Source organism: Cygnus atratus, chromosome 4 (assembly GCF_013377495.2).
Source record: "Cygnus atratus isolate AKBS03 ecotype Queensland, Australia chromosome 4, CAtr_DNAZoo_HiC_assembly, whole genome shotgun sequence".
Lineage (NCBI taxonomy): Eukaryota > Metazoa > Chordata > Aves > Anseriformes > Anatidae > Cygnus > Cygnus atratus.
The window spans coordinates 19275843-19295580 of NC_066365.1; the positions used below are offsets into that span (position 1 = coordinate 19275843).

General features: G+C 34.9%; 1 long non-coding RNA gene across 2 annotated transcripts in view; it reads right to left on the reverse strand.

The window, feature by feature from the left end:
• Nucleotides 1–7464: 7464 nt before the first annotated feature.
• The window catches only part of LOC126913293 (uncharacterized), a 55995-nt gene continuing 43721 nt past the window's right edge, over nucleotides 7465–19738 (reverse strand). For both annotated transcript variants that reach the window (XR_007708212.1, XR_007708213.1), the window contains exons 4-5: nucleotides 10696–10782; nucleotides 7465–10377 (exon numbers count right to left, since the gene is read on the reverse strand). This is a non-coding gene — a long non-coding RNA (uncharacterized LOC126913293). The remainder of the gene's footprint in view (nucleotides 10378–10695; nucleotides 10783–19738) is intronic.

Here is a 19738-nt window from a genome sequence, read left to right on the forward strand (position 1 = left end):
AGGGGAAGAAGAGAAATACATAGAAGGTTAAAAGTGACAGATAGAATAAAAATAAATGGATAAGCTTGATGGTGGCAGTGAAAATACCAGCTATGGCTTTAACATGAAAATTATGAAACAATGAAAAATAAGGGCAGCTGCCTCATAACACAAGGTATGGTGGGCTTGGTGGTGGAGTCACATTTCTTGATTTCCTCGTATCTCGTTCTAGTTCAGGTAGTCCACAAAAATCTATGTATTTGTTAGATATAGATAAGGTGAAGTGTTGAACAGTGACTTTTACAACTACAAAAACAAACACAGTTTTTTTTTTTTTACATTTTTACCTACTTTTTTTTTTTTTTTTTTGGAAACAAGTCAAAGAGCAAATACAGTACTCTGTATCTGATTTCCCTACTGAAAACAGCCCTGTAGTCTGCTTGTCTGCTTTTCTGCATTAAGCTCATAAAATACTCTCTTTTCCTCTGTTTTGAAAAATTCATTTATTCTCTGAAAACCCACTGGAGAAAGCAGGCTTTCATACAAGAGCTGCTCAGACAGACTGTGATTTCCAGTAGATACAACAGTGTTAACCCAAGAAAAAAAGCACAATTTGGCATTTTGAACAACATTTTTCACAGAAATATATGCAGGCACAACCATCAAACAAAATTTTGAATTCCCCCAAATTAGAACATGAGATAATTTGTGTCTTGACCTTAATCCACCTGAGGGATTTTATTCCATTTCTGTTTCTGAAACATCATTTCTGACCCTTTTGACAATGGTGCTCTTTCTTTTCTGCCCCCCTTACACAGCGGCCCCAAGGGGAAAAAAAAAAAAGCAAACCAAGAAAACAAAACAAATAAATGAAAGAAAGAGAGAAAGAGAGAAAGAGAGAAAGAGAGAGACAGGAAAGAAGGAAAGAAGGAAAGAAAGAAAGAAAGAAAGAAAGAAAGAAAGAAGAAAGAAAGAAAAAAGAAAGAAAGAAAGAAAAGAAAGAAAGAAAGAAAAGAAAGAAAGAGAATAAACCCTAATCAAACAATTACTCTTTTTTTTTTCTTTACACATGAATCTTATGTTTTAGGATGATACATAGCAACAAATAATTGGACTTTTTCATTCTTCCCCCCCAAAATAAAACAAAACAAAACAAGACAAAACACACACACACACACACACACACACAAAGCTCTCAAAAAATAAAAATAAAATTAAATAGTAGTGTACTAGAATTAAGTGAGCAGTAAGTTAAAAAAAAAAAAAAAGGAAAAAAAAAAAAGAAAAAAGAATGGGAATATTACCTTACCCACTAGACAGAACATCTGCTCACAATTTCTTTGGAAGGTCAAATTCTGAGTTAAGTACTGTGAAAGACTGTTTATATCACGCTAGGTAGCCACATGTGCATCTAAACAAGTAAGCATAATCAAATCTCATGCCTTAACAAACAGATTGCATAAAAAGTTGGGATATAATTTTATAGGTGAAATATTTCAATCTGCTGTAGTAGGTATAAGCAAAACCAAAAGTATTAATGTACTGTTACAAGTTATGGATCCTCTGCTTGGCCTTCATGCATTGTTAATGCACTGTGTTTATTATATATCCCATTAAATTTTATAAACAAATCCTTTTGTTTCCCTTGTTAAAAGGAAGTAAGTCCATCATTAGCTTAATTAATATACGTTTATTGCTGTTTGTCTATAGCTAAGTTAATGAAACATTTGGCAATGGAAATTCTGTGATGACATTGAAATGATCACTCGCTACTGGGGAACTTTAAGACAGAAAAATAAAACAGAAAAATATCCATCTCAACAGTTCTGTTACACATACTCGCTGGTATCTTTCCACTTCTGAAACATTGCTGGCAATTTCCTTGCCAATCACTTAGCATTTTAGAGTTTCAAGTAAACTTTTCTGTATTTATCTTGGGATTCTTTATATATTGAAGCATAATAATGAAGATGAATCATTTAAAAATATTTATACTAACAGTCCTTGTCAGACATCATAAAATTTTGATTCTCTGATATATAAGTAATATCAGTCTTTGTCTTACACAACCATTTGTTCCAAAAAAAACCAAGAACATAATATCTGAAAACAGATAATATGAAGTTTTTTTTGTTGTTTTTGTTTGTTTGTTTGTTGTTTGTTCCCCCAAAGAATCATAGAATCATTGAATGGTATGGGTTGGAAGCAATTTTAAAGATCATCAAATTCCAACCCCCATACCACAGGCATGGACACCTCCCACTAAACAGGTAAATCAGGTTGCTCAAAGCCCATCCAACCTGGCCTTGAACACTTCCAGGGATGCGGCAACCACAGATTCTCTGGGCAAACTGTTCCTGTGCCTCACCACCCTCACAGTAAAGAATTTCTTCCTTATATCTAATCTAAATCTACCCCTGTCTAGTTTAAAGCTGTTACTCCTTGTGCTATCATTACATTCCCTGATGAAGAGTCTCTCCCTAGCTTTCCTGTAGGACCACTTTAGCTATTGGAAGTCTGCTATAAGGAGTCCATGGAGCCTTCTTTCCTCTTCTTAAAGAAAAAAAAATCAATAAACTCAATAAACATATTTTCAGTTTTATCAGTTTACAGCCAATAGCTCAGAGTTTCTTTTTTTTTTTTTTTAAACCACCAAAATTATCTGCTTTAATTTAAAGATTATATATTTCTTCTGGTCTCTCAGCCATCTTCTGCTTAGACATCAAACTGGAGAGTGCAAGGAGTATGTAGCAATGAGATCCAGGGCTGGTTTGGGAGATGATGCTCGCTGAATTTTACTGAAATGATGAATTATTGACATTAGAGAAAACACAAACACCCATTAACTAACAAATAATTTCATGAAATGATATCAAGCATGTGATGTGTTCAGAAGACAGAAACAGGCTAATGTGAAACTGGAGTTTTTGTAAAAATACATCTCCCAGGCATCTTTTTGCAGTTACTGCAGTAGAAAATCTACAAATGTCAATACCAGAAAACTGATCAGAACAAACCAGATGTTCTCCATTCATCTGGTTATTGGTTTTGCATTGTACTCTGTGAGATCTTTGGAAAAAAAAATGACATTATAAAATTTAAAAGTAATTGAGGACAAATATGCTAGGATTCAGGATTTTTGCTTCCCTGAGACCTGTGTGCAGTTTAATAAATGAAATACCACTCCTACATTATTATTAACATACAATATAACCACATTATTTATATTGGTTATTAATACATAATTTATGAAAATGTGTAACAAGTCATTATTAATGAGCCACGTATGTGTGTCTGTATTTATACTATATATCTTTTTGGAATTCTACTTCCAATAAATGCGGTATAACTAGTATTTGTTGCTGTTGCAGTTAAAGCCTGTTATTTATTTATTCATCTGCCTATCATGTCTCCATCTATTGTTCACCCCACAGCATATTTCAAGGCAGTTTGTATCCCTTGCTAATTTCAGTTTTATCTGCTTGTCTTTGGCTGTCTGATCTGAGCATTTTATTTTTAATTGCAGTTAAATGGCTCTTTTCTCAAATCCAGTATAATATGCAGTATGATGAATAAGTAGTAGTAGTAAAGTAGTACACTGATGGTAGTGGTCCTGCTGAAAGATTTTGTAGGATTTGTTTTATGGGGTAAAGACTTTTCTAATTATATTTCAAAAAAAAAAGGAAAATACAATATTAATATTTAGATGTGGTATTTAAATTATGTGAGTTTTCAACTTTATTTTTTTTCCTGCAAAGATTAAATGTCTATTTGAGATTTTCCACACATTTTTTTATTTTGCTCCTGTAAAATACAGTTGAACTTCTCTTCATGGAGAAGTCACTGTTTTTAAAATGTTATTAATTTCTATGATCATTAAAGCATAAAATTAAAGATTTAAGTATAGCTTATCAACAGCCACACTGCTCAGTTTAAGTAACGCACTCTTAAATCTTCCCCAAATTCTTCTTAAAGATTTTAATTTAATCTCAGCTTTTCCCAGACTGCTATTTGAATTGATTTTCTAAACAGATCAGCTTCTTCAAAATGTCTCCCCCTCCTAAACTAAGCACTATATACTTTGTATTGAGAGCTACAGTACGATAATATTTCTTAATTGGATCAGAATCTCTCTTAATCCACTAAATGGATTCTAAAGACAAAGAGGGATCCTGGGTCCCATTACAGCTGCTTAAAGACCAGTTCAAATGGAGGTGATCTCTACCAGTTTGATGTGTCATCAATAAAACATTCATTCTTATTTATAAACTAAGAATATTCAACTATTCATATTTCAAAAGAATAATTCATTGCTAAATCTATATCTGTATTATCTGGTTGTATTATTTTTTTTCCAAGACATTAAATAATCTTACTTTATCTTTTAACTGCCCCGTTGTTATGTTCATCTCATCACATATTGTGATTTCTGTCTGTAGTTCAAATATAGGTGTTAATTTTCTTAAACTAATAAACAAAGAAAAGCACTTTTGAAAATATGGTTCCATCTGGAGTAAATATAATAACAAAAAACACAACAAATCTAATTTTCAATATAGATATTCAGGATGTATAATTAGTATTAGTATAATTGCAAGGAATAGCAAGTATAAATTGAGAAGGATGTCCTGTTTGACGGTTACCTGAAAAGTTATTTTCTTTTTAAGGAGAACAGTAAAAAGTAATAGCTTTAATAACTGGGTAACTACTTTCAATTATTTGATAAATATCAATAATATGCTAATAATTTTCAAAATATATATCGGACAATACCGAATCATATCTCAAAACTTCTTTCTACCATCCTATGAAACAAAGCCAGTTTTGTAGTGTGCCATTTGCAATTTCTCTTTTTCAGTTTAAACGTGCGAGCTTTTCTGCCTACCAATGGACACTATCATACTTCTAAGACAAAAGGTAGTCTGGGAAATGCATTGCATAAACACAGCATTGCAGCTGTCAATTTTGTTTTATAAAATTTCAGGTTGCTTCTTATGGAGATTCATCATGGAGAGACAGGGAAAGCTGCAGTTAGTTTTGTGAAACATTATTGTAATAACAGCAATGCAGGATGCTATTAAGGCAATATGCTATTAATGTTAAAATGTTGTACGTCATTTACAAGTGGGAAGGTAAATAAGGAATAATTCTTGCTGAGGACTATCAATGAGTAGTAATAATACTGGCATTCTGAAGTGGTACAGTGATTGTAGTCAATTGTAGATACAACTTCATTCTCTATGATGTATAGAATATTGTTTGTTTTGTTTTGCTTTTGAATGCACAACACATGCTGCTAAGGAAGCTTGCATGGGTGTCCTACTCTTCATCTGTGTATTGAAAGAAATAGAATACCAAATATTTCTCTGCAGAAAACACTTGGTATGTGTTTTCAGACTGTAGAGATACAATCCCTCCAGCTATTTTGAAGAACAAGGCTTCAAGAAAGACCCTAAGCCCAATGAGAGTAGTTTACTCAGCAAGGAAGCATCTAGAAAATTTACTGAGATGAGTGTTTCATGTTTTCAGTACACTGTATGAAATGTTCAAAAGAGTCCTCTGAGAATGAGCATCTTGAACAAGCCAAAATTTTGAACTTCTTTGATGGTACACAATGAATGGAAATTACTCCAAAGAAAAAAATTGCCAAATGAAAATCAGCTTTGGCTTGTAGGTATAATTGCCTTTAAGGAAGACACCAGTGCCGATGTGGTAAGGCTTTCTACCTGGTCAGTGAGACCCCCTGCATCTCATAGAGTTATGAGAAAACTAGAGATGAGTCTTCAATTAAAAAAATCTAAACCATTAACAACAATGTAACATTGTTCAGTTCCTAACTTTTCTTAGGAAACTCCAACAAGCGTGCAAAAGCTTGATGAATGTTCCAGTGAGAAACACATTTATCTTCAACATTTTTTGTCATCCAATTAATGTATAAATTGTATATTCTTATACAATCCCAGAAAAAAATGAAGTAACCAGCAGAATTCCTTCACCTTTGTCATATTTGCTTGTCTGTCCTTGCTACCTGTCTGTTCAATAAATATCCAGTAATAAAGCTACTGGTACTGTCTCCCTTTTATATGGCCTATGCATAGAATTTGCTTTCCTGGCAACTTCAGATTTATTGCATTTAAGCTTAAAAAGTAACATATAATGTAGTTTGGAAAATACTTTACTTTCTTAGATAAGAATAGAAAATGAATAGTTAGACTTTCAGAACCTGATTTCTCTAAGGATGAGACAGATACCCATAAAAGACAGTCAGTGTCTAGTTTTAAGTTACATATATATTCATAAATATTCTGATAAAAGTAGTCCTCACCTAGTAGTCATCACTACACAAAGAATGTATCTTTTTTAAAAAAAAAACTATTCAAAGTGTATATATTTTAACTTTAAAATATGCACCCATGAGAAAATAAAAGCACATTCTTCTTACTGTGACAGGGATTTAAAAAGCATGCTATTCTTCTGTGATCATACTTTAAGTACTACACAATATTTGAAAACATCACATTCAAATTTATTTTAAAGGACTCAATCTTATAAGGAATTTATCTCATCTGGTTAAAAGTCTTTTTTTCTAGCAGATTTTCACTCAACCTCTTGAAGACTCCACTGCTATAATATATCTGTATTTCAGCTTTAAATATCCACAGAAGAATATTTGTATTTATTGTGACTTGTTTACAGTACAAATATTTTTACTTGAGCGAGACAATTCATGATGTTTAATACTAAATGAAAACAAATCTTAACAGAATTAAGGCCTTGGCTATCACATAGTGATCCCACAGGTATTGGAATAGCTCTCTGTTGTGCCATTTCAAATTTTGGTGTTAACATAGTGACTGGATTAAACATATATGAAATATAATAATAATAATAATAATAATAATAATAATATAATATAATAATAATAATAATAATATAATAATAAAAGTAATTAATATACTGGTGGATAAAGATCAGACTTTATCTGTAGGATAAATTGCACTGATATGCAGAGGTGGGTATTATGGGTATTAGCTATGATGATCAGTCAGATAAGGTTGACACCTTAATATATTTTCCCATTTAGATGCTGAGAAAACATTAGGTATAGATAAAGATAAGGATAGTAAAGGTAGTTCACTTTCAGATGTTTCTACTCAATGAATATGGTTCTAAGTATGTATTATGTACAGAACTTATACTGTTAAAAAACAGATTCCTTAGAAATGTTCACTTAGCGTTATATAAATATTCAAGGAAACACACAATTTATTTATATTTGCCATCTCAATCTCAGTTTTGGTACAGAGGATAAAATATACAAATATGTAGATAGCATCGGTGTGCTACCAGAAAGAACAGCCACTAGCTGTTTCCTAATATTTTTCACTTTGATGAATGCATTGAGGGAAGGATGCTTTATTGTTAGAAAACAAATTCTCCTAATGCTCTAACAGAGAATGAAAGGAGATTGCTGAGCTTTGTCTTTCCATTCAAATAGGAAACAAAAATTACCAAGAGTTTGCAAGCTAATAGTTACTGAACTGCAATCCGAACTTTAGCCATGTTTCTAGATAGTCCTCTGCAGCAAATCTCCAACATTACGTTTATGCCACAAAAAAGTTGACTTCCCCTCCACAAAGGATAAGGATAACATAATGGCTTGAGAAAGAGCGTGTTAAGGGAGAATGGGGGAGAACAGTTTTCATTCTTTTTATCAGTTTCTGAATCCTAGTTGTATTCAGATAAGTTCAGCAAGGAAATCCCTAGATTTTTATGTCGAGATCAGCAGGTAATTGTCTTTCTCTGACCAGTGTCTCAGAAAAACAACAACAACAACAACAAAAAACTTTAGAGCCATCATTCAGAGTTCAGACCACCTAGCAGTTACACTGGTGTGTTTTGTATCTGCCAGCACTAGCTGACATGAATGTGCTATGTGTATATACCCAAAAATAGCTGCTGGGGATTTATATTTACACTGAGTTTCCTTAACTCCCTGGCTGGAATTTTGAAAGCCAGCTTTATCCTGCAAGAGACTGATTGCTTTGCAAGGCAAAGCTGGTCTTTCATATGTATGTGTACATGTACTGTGTATGTCTTCAGACATTCTACAGTAACAGTGTTTTCCTCTACATTTCTCTGGAAAATGAAAAATGATGTAAGCCTAATCCAATGGTGTCACATATCTGGCTAGAAATTTGTATTCTTTCCTATTTTTGTATTAATTTCATTAATCTCTGCAGGTTTGTGCCAAATAATTGCTAAGATTACATTAACAATGGCCTTACTTCTTATTTATACTGCACCAGTGCAGAAAATATAAAAGCTGAGGGAGTTTTTAACCCACATCACTTTTTGATGATGTGGGTAAAGCTGTCAAGCAATGGCAAAGGGGGAGTTCAGAAATTGGATGCAGCCAGCAAGGAAGTAGCATTGTAACAGTTCTGTGGAGTTTTCAGTATAAGTTAAAAGACATGAGACCAACACTGTTTCCTTCAGACATAGTAGAATGAATTAATGACTGAGTTAACATGGGAACTGAATGTGAAATGGCCATGGCTTGGCAACCCATGCTCAATAAAACACCCAGGGAACTGTTCCAGCCTTGTTGATGTGGAAAATACATAGGAATATCTTTGAGGTGTTCTCCACCTTAGAAACAAGGGTAGATTTCATGACAAAAAGAGGAGTGTCCTTACATGGGGAAAAGTAGAATTATGCAGAATTTTTAGGATCAAAGCATCCCTTAAATTTGAACAAAGCAGCATTTACTAGAACTGAGAGATAAAGATGTTATAATGGGCGACATGAATGACTGAATTGGTCTGGACTAAAGAAATGAAACTATGCGTAATACAATTAGGGTAGATGTTGCAAGAACACCTGAGCACTGGATACCTCCAAAAGCGTAACAATTGTGAATGTGTAGAATTCTCTCTTCATGCTTACTTCCACAGCAAGAATTTTTCGTTTTCTGCGCCACTTGTTACTGCATCTGTAGGAGGACCAGTTTTACATTTTCTTTGTATTTCTCTGAAGTCTTTAAACAACACCTTTAAAATATCAACTCAGGTCCTGACATCAGCACAGAGCTTAAGAAGGACAAATTCTATCTAACAAAGGGTATGAGATTTCAGAAAGCCTCAGCAAATTTTGTGTAGCATGTAGTCAAATTGTTTTTGTTATGGCAGGCTTTTCTCTTTTCTTTAGGTGGTATTCATTTTAACATTTATTTTTGTTTTACAGTACTCTGTATTTTTAGCTGTTAAGTTCAGACATTAGTCTTTCACCAAGGTTTTTTGATGTGGCTATACTTAAGCACATCTGAGTGATTATTTACAGTTTTTAGTAAAGCCCAAACCTTTGGAGGCATGCTCTAAAATGGGAAAACAACTTTAATATGTCCCTTTTGACCAGAACTTTGGAAATAAAATTTGGGTTGTAAAAAATCATTCCAACCATTGCAATTTTGCAGTATTTTACCCAAAGTACTGTGCTCTTACTGGTACAAAACTGTAAAATTCTTGCATTGACTTTTGAGAATTTATATTGAGAGTGCAATCAAAACAGCTTTGAACAAACTATTTACAGCAATTCCAGTACATGTAAAGTTAACCATAGGTTATCTTTAAACCTTGTTTTTCTATCTTGCTTTTACTTTGTTGATAAATCCAGCCTCCAACAAGCAGCTGAAAAGAACTGGGAAAAGTATATTGAAATGATATCACTAGTACTTACTGGTGCATTTTTTTAAGAATCTCATTCGCACACATGCAACTTTTGTGGATCTGTTATCAGTAACTTTGCTACTAAATTGAAATTTACAAGAATAAATCTTTATTGTTTTGCTTCTTGACCCCTTCTGGCCTGTACAGCTTGTAAAGTGAAAGAAAGATTGCCCTGCTCTTATAAACAGTATTTATATTGAGTTTATTTTACATTTTTCTGCATCTTAGCAGAAAAGCTGGAGAGCTCTGTGATCCTCCCATTCAGCTGTCATTGTGCAAAGATGCAGAACTAGGGTACATTAAGCACTGACATGAGGAGACATTTTTAAAAAAGCACCAAATGAATAGCTAGATTTAACACTGGATCATGTCCAATTATTATCATGGTTCACTTATAGGCATGGTCTGGCTTGCCTCTTTTTCATCTCGCATCCCTGGCTGCCTTTCAATCTCTCTCAATGAAGATTCCCATGAAGTAAGTGTAGGGGTACATGAACATCCCAATCTGACATCAAAATAGGGAACCACAAAAAAGTCACACTGCAGAGAGAGAGCAAAAACCTGAAGGACAGATGTCACTAATGCCAGAGGCGAGACTTCTTCAGGCAAGTTAAATCCTTTTCATAGTGTCAGCTTGACTGTAAAACACGAAGACATTGAGTAGGGCAATCTGGGAAGAAAAAAAAAATCAGGAAAATAAATCACTTTTACATTATTTGGTTACTAGTTTGAAGATGCAGAAGTGAATGAATAAGTTGTATAATGCTGGCTAAAAATTGCTTTTATGTACATTTTTGTTTGAGTGAGAAGGTGTATTTCAGAAAAATTGTCATCTTAATTTTCAAGGTGCTTGTGATGGAAAACTATACCACATCTCAATAGTCTGCATTGGGATGTAATTTGAATCCTTTGAGTTTTTCTAAGAAAAACAAGAAATGATAGGCAGACACCCTCAAAATCAAGTAGTTTGGGCAGTCAGATCTCTTACCTGGACAGCTGAAATGATAGGTTCAAAATCACTCTGTAAGCTGGGAAGAAACATGCAAAGTCTTTCTGCTTGTGTTGTTTGTCAGAACTGTAAGGGATACAAAATCATAGAATATCTTGAGTTGGAAGGGTCCCACAAGGGTCAACAAGTTCAACTCCTGGCTCCACACAGGACCACACAAAAAATCAAACCGTATCTCTGAGAGCATTGTCCAAACACTTCTTGAACTCCCACAGGCCTGGTGTTGTGAGCACTTCGCAGGGAGCCTGTTCCAGTGCCCAAGGGCCCTCTTGGGATGCTAGGAACCTTTTCCTGACATCCAGTCTGAACCTTCACTGTTGCAGCTTCATTCCATTCCCTTGGGTCCTCTCTGTTACCGGAGAGCAGAGCTCAGCGCCTGTCCCTCCGCTCCCCTTGTGCAGAAGCTGCAGGCAGCCATGAGGCCTCCCCTCAGTCTCCTCTTCTCTAGGCTGAACAATCCAAGTGCTTTCAGCCACTCATCATATTTCTTGCCCTCTAGACCTTCACCATCTTTGTAGCCCTTCTTTGGACACTCTATTAGTTTTCTGTCCTTATACTGTGGTGCCCAAAACTGTACATAGTACTCACGGTGAGACTGCACCAGTGCAGAGTAGAGCTGGACAATCACTTCCCTCAAATGGCTGGCAGTGCTGTGCCTGATGCACTCTGGGATAGTGTTGGCCTTTTTGGCTGCCAGGGCTCGCTGCTGACTCATGCTCAACTTGCTGTCAACCAAAACCCCCAGATCCCTTTCCACAGGGCTGCTCTCCAGCCTCTCACTCATCAACCCCTCCAGGGTTTCCCCTTCCAGAACCTGATCTTTTTAAACTTCATATTGCTGGTGATTTCCCAGCTCTCTAATTTGTCAAGATTTCTCCACAGGGCCTCTCTACCCTAGATGGAACCAACAGCTTCTCCCAATTTAGCGTCATCCACAAACTTACTCAGTATACCTTCAAGTTCTATATCCAAGTCATTTATGAAAACATTGAAGAGAACTGGCCCTAAAATGGAGTCCTAGGGAACCCCACAAGTGAGTGGACACTAGCCTGATGTAACCCCATTTTCTATAATTCTTTGAGCCTGACTTGTCAGCCAATTATTCACCCATCATATTACGTTTTTATATAGCTTTATGCTGGACATTTTATCCAGAATGATATTTTGAGAAACAGTATAGAAAGCTTTACTGAAATCGAAAAAGATGATATCAAATGGCTTCCCTTGGTCAACTAGATGGGTGACCCTGTCATAAAAGAAGTTCGTTAAGCAGGACCTTCCCCTCTTGAACCCATGTTGTCTGTGACGAGTGACCGCATTGTCCTTCAGGGGTTTTTCAGTAACTCTCAGAATAATGTTAACCATAATTTTACTTGTAAATTACTTATTTGAAAATGAGTAATTGCCTTGATATATTCCCTTTCTAAGGACATCTGCACTAAGCAGGCATCCAGAACTTTCCCTGGATGCAAATACCAAATGTTAGACAAGACAAATACCAAATATTAGATATATATAGTAAGAAAAAATTAATCTCTTAAAAATTAATATGTTCTGGTAATTAGCCATTCAAAAATCTTTATTGCTGAAGGAGATATTTTTTCCTTTTCTGATTAATGGGTTACATAAATATTTAAATATATCTTTTATTTATTATTATTTTTTTTAGCAAGAATTTTACCTGATCTGCTAAGATAATGTCATTGTGTATGAATAAAATATGTAGTTCCTCTTCTTAAATATTTTATCACATCTCTAACTTGTGTGGTTATTCTGGATTTCACCACATGAAAATGTTCTATATTGCATTGCTGCAACATTTTGTACATCTTAACTTGTAAAAATACATCGTATTCTTTAAAAAGTCTAGTATTTAGTGATTGTTTTTTTGCTGCACCTCACCAGCACAACACAATTCAATCTCTCAGATGGCATGACTCTTCCAGTTTTTGAATGACATCTTTTTTTCCTGGAACATCAATCACCAGCATTTCAGAGAGTAAAACCTTCTGACCAAGCTGTCAGTCATATGTTTAACATTTCAGACCTGCGGCCTGAGAGGTACTGATCCCAGTGACAGAGGGTCACCCAGTACTTCGTATCTCACTTGGCAGATAGTTTTCAGAGCCTCATGGGGAAACCTGAAGAAGCCTATTTTACTAGGCTACTAAGAGATTATTTTACAAGAAATGTAATGCTCAGCAGATTCAGTAATACTAAGCCAATGATTTGTGACTCCACGTGCTGAACAGAGCCCATGGCACTAGTGGCAGGTGGAGAAGCTCAGCTGCAAATCTCACCATAAGAAGATTCTTTGCCTCAACTACCAACCAACTAGAGTATCTCCATTAAGGTTGTCTGATACCACAACTGTGTGGTGAGGCATGTCCTGAAAGAGGTGGACAGGAGCTTGGCACAGGTCTTTTCTCTCCTGATCAGGTTGGAAGGTAGAGAGTTGAGTAAAATCAGAAAAAACGTGGTCATTTTGTTGTGTACATAAGGGACTAAATTTCTTTCCACATCAGCTGAGCATCCTTTGCTTGAGTAACAAGTTTAAAAATATATCATGTTAAAAATGGACTGAAAACCATATGGAAATTTGAAAGGAACTATTTTTTTATGGTCAAATCAGGTCTTTGTGAAGTTATGGCTGAGTAAGTTAATTAGGTAACTGCAAATCATTTGTCTTTCACATAGTATGTGTTTTTATTTAAAGTAGGCAGAAGAGCTTATAGTTATTTCTACAAATAAAGCGAAAGGAAATATTTTGCAGAAGCAAAGACTGTTTTTGACATTTAGTGCAAGTGTTTCAGATTGTTTCTTTTAGCAATATATTGTTGCTGAAATGAGATAATTTGGCACTGACAAAGAGTGCTTTTGACTCAAGATGTAGGTTGAGGAATTTGAAAGTAAACTCTTCTGCCTCTAATATAAGTAGGAAAATTCAAACATGATTTGAACCTGAATTTGTAACAGCTAAAATGACCACTAATTCTTATAGAAATTAATTTAAAAAAAACTTTATTTGCTGGTAACAAACTGCATAATTTCATGTAGTGTATGAAGTACAAATGAAAAAAAATATCTGAATTTTATTGTTGGTACATATAGAAGATTTTGTGGTGTTGCTGTTTTTCTTTTTTTGATAATATTTTCATGTGATCCACATGAACCCATTAGACTCATGTTTTTTTTCACAACCTCTGCTAAAGTAACAAGTCCTGATACAGCTGTGCACATTCTAGCATCTGCTGCACATTCTAGCATCTGCATAAGGAAAGAGAGAAAAATAAATAGCCTTTGGTGAGTTAGAGGGTGCAGTCTCCTCTGCCAGAGGATACATGCAGAAGTGAAGTGATCCAGGTTTCTGTCTTCTCAATGAGATATACCATTTCCAGGATGATAAAGCAAGCAGCAGTCACAACAGCAACTTAAAATGGGTATACCCATTGGCTCTTTTTCAATTTCTGCTTAGCTAGGCCTTTCTACCAGACTGCTTAGGGAGATGTCTATTCAAGACCCATGCCAGTTTGCTACCACTCAAGGTAATGAAATTAAAATACAGTCCTTGGCAATAACATTGTCACAAAGCCAGGAATAAATAATGACATCTTTTAGGCACAAAAGGTGAAATAAATAAATAAATAAATAAATAAATAAAACCAGAGCAAATATTTTCTGCTTTGAATAAGAAAAAAATTTTGCAGGGAATGAACTATATTTTCTGAATCACTACCTCTCATAGCTCGGCTACCTTTAAGAAACAGAGCTCCATGCTTCAGTGAAACCAGGCACAACATTTCACAGTATGGTAAATTCTTAGGAATATTTTAACAGAAAATTCTGTTACTTTGCACACGTGAATTTGTTTAATCTCTGAGGACTGAAAATGATAACCTATTGATCGTTTCACATTGTTTCTCTTAAAAATGATGGATCTTGCCTGACTTGCCTCACCTGACTTGCCTGAGCTGGCTCACCAGGATTGTGAAGGGGAGACCCAGCCAGCTCCTCCACAGAGCTGTACACCCAGAAAAGTAGCATAGCTCTGAGCCTGCTTTATTTCTTTTCCTCAGAGAAGACTCTAGAAAGGAGTCAGTATGGTGCTTCAGCTAAAGGACACAAACATCTTTGCACCAGCAGACAGCCATATGTTTTTATCTAAGTTCTTGAAAGCACAATGGTAACATGAAGCTAAATTTGTTCACCTACATCACATAATCTTTACTTTCAGTATCATTCTCCCTTGAACAGACAGCTAAGTGAAAGAGCTCTATTCTGGTCTGCAAAACTATTTTATTGCTAAGTGCCAGATTTCTGGAGCAACAAGATGTCTGCAACAAACACTTAGCATAACAACACAAAAATAACTGATTTATTATTCACATGTAAATATTTGCACAACATTCAAATATACTACGCGTGTGTATATGTCCAAAAATCTAGTCCTGAAACCATTCATATTTTAAAAGGAAATTTCTCCCAGGTATTCTAATGTAATTTCCAGGCAATGGAAATGCTAACTGTATTGGGCAGCTTTCCCAGCCCTGGAGAAGAAAAATTGTATCTTAGTGAACCTTTTTAATTCCTTAACATTGATTCATTTATCTCTGGAAGTCCACTGTTCTCTGCTGGTCCAAGCTGCCAACCCTCTTGTTGTCCACCTCAAATGTGGAAGGTGAAAAGGTTCCAAGAGCAGATATGTATTTTATATAGCTGTCTTTCCCTGACCAGAGACTTCTGCATCCTTAAAGACATTAACATATGACCTGTACTGCTTTGTCTTTTCTTAAGACAGTTACATGAAGAAACCTCAAAAGAGAAGGGAGGGAGAATGGAAAGGTGCAAAGGAGTGAAGAATTTGGACTACATATACATCACTGAACACACATAGTTCAAATGTTCTTTTTAACTCTTATCCTCAAATAAAAGCTTTTCTAGAATCTTTGGTTTTACCAGAATAACGTCACATTATGGAATTAATGGACATCAGCATGACAACATGAGTATTTTTATTTATCTTATTTTTTCTCATGTCTTATTTGATGTTGAGTTCAACAAAAATATTTGAGGTAGCACAGTAAAGTCTGCTTTGCAGTAAAAACTGGAAAATATCAGAATAAACATGGTCTGCTGCTATAGGTATTGTTTGAACTCAAGTAATGCCTAATAGCTACTAACATTTCTAGCATCCTCCTTGTATTCTTTGCTGCACGAACATCCTGAAAGGATTTATATTCTATGTAAAGATCGCAGATGGCTGTATAGGAATAGAAGATAAAATCTGGAAGAAAAAAAGGAAGAAAAGCAAACACAAAGTCAAAGATGTTATTAAATATAGTTTCTGACAGTAACATAAGGTTGTCCTTTTTGTAACTGTTTCTTCCATTTTGATATATGTGCAACAAAAAGTTGTTCTGAATTGGTAATAGGATTTATTATTATTATTATTAATGCAGCATTCATGATCATACAGTGGTGGGGAGCATCTGGCAAGAGGAAGAACACTACAACCAACTGCAGAATCAAAAGAAATGAAGAAGGGAAGTACGGCTTAATGAAGAGTTTTGTTAGGGAAGGAAAGTTGTTATATTAGTAGTTTAATTAATGCAAGAATTCACAGAAACCTTATCTCATCAGAAAAGCAGAAATAAAAGCTTTAAGAGATGAAACTCTTCATCTATTTTATTTATCTTTAATTAGATTTTGTCACTGTTGTTTTCCTTCTTGTCCTAGCTGCATGGGAGATTTACCAATATGCTAGAAATCTTTAAGCAACAGATGTGTGTCTGAATTGATGCTTACTGTCCGAAATTCTGGGAATAACTCTGTCTTCTTCCATGTTCATGTCCTAGAATAATCTAAACAGAGATTTCCACTTCTACTCTGCCCTTGTGAGGCCCCACTTGGAGTACTGCATCCAGGTCTGGAGCCCCCAGCACAAAAAGTATGTTGATCTGTTAGAGTGGGTCAAGAGGAGGACCACAAAGATGATCAAGGGGCTGGAACACCTCTTCTACAAAGAAAGGCTTACAGAGCTGGGGCTGTTCAGCCTACAGAAAAGAAGGCTCTGGGGTGACCTCATTGCAACCTTTCAGTACTTGAAGGGGACTTAAAAAAAGATGGAGAGCAACTCTTTGCTCAACCAGATAATGACAGGATGAGGTGGAATGGTTTTAAACTAAAAGAGGGGAAATTTAGATTAGAGATTACAAGGAAATTCTTCTCTGTAAGAGTGGTGAGGCACAGGAACAGGTTGCCCAAAGAAGCTGTGGTTGTCCCTTTCTTGGAGGTGTTCAAAGCTGCATTGGATGGCACCCTGGGCAACTTGATCTAGTGGGTGGCATCCATGCCTATGGCAGGGAGGTTGGAACTGGATGGTTCCTTCCAAGCCAAGCTGTTCTATGATTCTATGGTTCTATAATAATATGTACCTAGCAATCCTAGCATATTTTTCTAGGTTTTGCGTTTAAGATTCAATCTTTTTTTTTTTTTTTCTTTTTCCCCTGGATCATTGTCTTGATGTGGGAAACCATCATTGTTCTTCTGCTATAAATTTACTAAGACTGAAGAGTGAGAAGTTTTTAAAATAGCTTCAAGTGACTATTTTTATTCATGCTTTAGGATGGTTTTCAAGATTACTTTGTTAAGATGACAGACTGAACTCTCCTTGAGTTGGCATAACTCAGTGCTTGGCTCTCTAAAGCCTTTTCCTAACTACAGAAATCTCATTCTCCATTAATGACATTGTGTTTCCACATCTGTGTTTAAAGCAACATTCTTGTTTTATAACCAAAAGGTAGTGTAATAGTCCTAACCAATTCATATGTAAAGCATTATGGTAGAGATAAGAGAAAGTCTATCGTCTGCCTTTACTCATCCTCAGTGTCACTCAGAATCATGTTTGCTTTCACGATGAGGTGTCCAGAAATAACAGACTGACCTAGACTCTATCCTGTGGTGTTTGGGGCTGGATTATTTTTCAGTGTGCTCTTTCTGCCCCACGTACCATGCAAACAGCTGTTCCACTGAAGTCTGAGTAATGGCCAGATAGCCATTCCACTAGGGAATAGAGGTGAAGGGACAAAATTCAGGAATATGGATAGAAGCAAACAGAACAGAAAGAAAAAGGCTACACTAAAATAGATATGGATGAAATAAGTAACACTTAGGAAGAGACAAGGTATAAAAAACAGCAAAGAAGATAAAGTCAGAGAAAATGGGAAAATCTAGCCAAAAATCTACCCAATAAATAAACTAAAATTAAAAAAAGAAAAAAAAAAAAAGGAAAGAAAAGGGCAGAAAAACAAAAGACTACACAAAAATAAGAATAAACCTCTTACCTTCATATAAAAGTAGCAAAAGTATAATTTAAATAGCTATTTATTATTTGACTTTATTGAGATTCTTTGGAGCTGATGTACCAGTTTTGTCAATATAGAATAGAACTAAATAGAATAGAACAGAACAGAACAGAATAGAATGTTTTATAACTGTAATTTTAATTATCTTAATCCATGTAATCCTAGTTTAATCCAATACAGGATTCAGATGTATAATTCACTTAACTAATTCAAGAGAAAATCACATCTTCTGTATAAAGTCTATTTATGTACTCAGGAATCAGATTGCACATTGAAATAACTAGAAAGATAGACTAAGTTATTGAGGGAACTGGAGCAAAAGACTGAACATGAATAAATTAGAATCATTAGTACGGTTGAAAAAGATCATCTGGTCCAACCATCGATAAATAATAACAAACACGAACAAGAACTGAATATTTTTATTTTTTTTTAAGTAAAACTATTCAAGAAGGTATCTCTCCCAGTAACTCAAGTCACTTGAGTCTAAATTGGCAGAATTGTTGTGAATTAAATGCAAACTCTATACATGTAAACTCAATAAACAGAAGGGAAGTAAATACAGTGCCTTTAAGTGCTTTGCAGGAAAATGTGCAGACTGAAGTTTTTAATCAAAATTCAACACTAGAGAAAGGACTAATTAACCTACTCAACATATTATAAGACATTAGGCTTTGTCTAAATTATACTTAGTTTCATATTAGTCTTGAAACATTTAGTTATAGTATGATAAAACACAGGGTATCTATAGGGCTAGATCTTAGGTTTCATAGAACAATAGAGTTCTGGTTGGAAAGAAATAAATTTCCTCTTCTAAAACTTAATCTTTTCTGGTCCAAAATATAAAATAATATTGAAATAGCTTCCACCAAATGAAGAGAACACAGGAAAGTATAGATCTCTGCCAGGAATTCACAGTGTCTGGATCTCACCTCTCATGTAACAAGAGAATACTTACCTTAGGGAAGCTAATTTTTCCTTATGAAATTGGGCTATAATTGTAAGAGCCAAAAATGTAAAATAAGTGTGACAGTTCCCAGTAACTGAAGAAATTATAGAAAATCACATGGCCAGGATCAGACAGACATGGAGGCTATCGTGTTTTTACTCTCTTTTTTTTTTTTTTCATAACTAGCAACCTCACTAAAATAGTACCATTATTCAGTGATCTTAAGTAACAATGTTTTCAAATGAATTTTGCTAATCTAAAATGAACTTGATAATGTGTGTTAAACTCGGTGATTTAGATACACAGGAAAGACACCAGGTGACTTTCCTTAAATACACTAGTGATAGAAAACTAGATGTCTCTTTTTCTCTTTTAGCAAAGGATTAATTCTGGTACTGTTAAACAGCCTTGTACAGATTTCAACATCTCACAGTATATTTTGAACAGTTTGTTGGGGTCTTCATTACAAGGCCATTAGAAAGACATATTAAACAGATAGGTTGGCAATATATGATATCCTTTAAGAAATAAAACAAAAAACAAAAACACACACATTAGGGTTAAATAGGTACGGTTTTATTGAAAGACTTCTGAATGACATTGAATATTACTTTCTTCTCATGTATAGAGATTTTAATATATTAATCAAAATCTTAATTACATGCTCTGTAATTAGGTTCACCTTAAAAAGAAAGCCCACTTGATCCTT